The sequence below is a fragment of the Tamandua tetradactyla genome, chromosome 16, assembly GCF_023851605.1.
Source record: "Tamandua tetradactyla isolate mTamTet1 chromosome 16, mTamTet1.pri, whole genome shotgun sequence".
NCBI lineage: Eukaryota > Metazoa > Chordata > Mammalia > Pilosa > Myrmecophagidae > Tamandua > Tamandua tetradactyla.
This window is the reverse complement of record NC_135342.1, coordinates 1,065,289-1,066,387: the sequence shown is the minus strand read 5'-3', so window position 1 is coordinate 1,066,387 and position 1,099 is coordinate 1,065,289. Positions and strand designations below refer to the sequence as shown.

General features: G+C 39.5%; 1 non-coding gene across 1 annotated transcript; it reads left to right on the top strand.

Annotated features, from left to right (window-relative positions):
* The first annotated feature begins 229 nt into the window (after positions 1-229).
* Positions 230-420, top strand: LOC143660484 (U2 spliceosomal RNA). The gene has a single exon (XR_013164081.1). It is a non-coding gene; the product is annotated as a U2 spliceosomal RNA (small nuclear RNA).
* Positions 421-1,099: the final 679 nt, after the last annotated feature.

Sequence of the window (1,099 nt, the reverse complement as noted above, 5' to 3'; positions counted from 1 at the left end):
TATTCATCACCATGATAATTTTTTTTGAACATTTGTATCTGTCCAGCAAAGGAAATAAAAAAAAGAAAATACTCAGAAATACCATACCCCATATCCCTCCCTCCCATTGACCATTTGTATTTCAATTTATACTCAATTTATTTTAACCTTTCTTTCCCCCTGTTCTAGTTTGCTAGCTGCCAGAATGCAATATACCAGAAATGAAATGGCTTTTTTAAAAAGGGAATGTATCACTTCTCGACCTTTTGGCTAAGATCAAGTGTAGTATCTGTTCTTATCAGTTTAATATCTGTTACATTCTCTATCCAAGGACAACATATTAAATGGATTTTTGGAGAAGGGAGATGGAATAAGAGCTTGCTCCATCCACTCCATGCATTGACCTGGTATTGCAGTACTTTCAGGAATGGTGCACCTCTCCCTCATAAAAAAAAAAGGGGGGGGCAGAATGTAATAAGTTGCTTAGTTAACAGTTCCAAGACCACAATCCCAAGCAGAGCCAGATATAAAAATGTCCAATCTAAGGCATCCAGATAAAGATACTGTCATGGTCAGGTTCATGTGTCAACTTGGCCAACTGGTGATACCTGTTTGTCTGGTTGGGCAAGTGTTGGCCTGTCTGTTGCAAAGAGGACATTTCATAGAATTAAATCATGATCACGTCAGGTGCATCCACAGTTGATTCCATTTGTAATGAGCCAAGGGGAGTGTCTTCTGCAATGAGTGATGCATAATCTAATCACTGGAAGCCTTTTAAGGAGGATTCAGAAGAGACAGGCTCTCTTCCTGCTTTGGCCAGCAAGCCTCTCCTGTGGAGTTTGTCCAGGCCCTTCATTGGAATCGTCAGCTTCACAGCCTGCCCTGAGGATTTTGGACTCTGCATTCCCAAGGTTACATGAGACACTTTTATAAATTTTATATTTGCGAATGTTTCCTGTTGACTGTTTCTCTAGAGAACCCTAACTAACATAACTTGGTACCAGGAGTGGTTCTTAAGAAACAGAATCTTAAAAATTGATTTTTATTAATGGTTTTCTACTCTGACTGGACTCAAAGGCACTAAGGACTCTGATTCCCATAATCAGAATGACATTCCCAA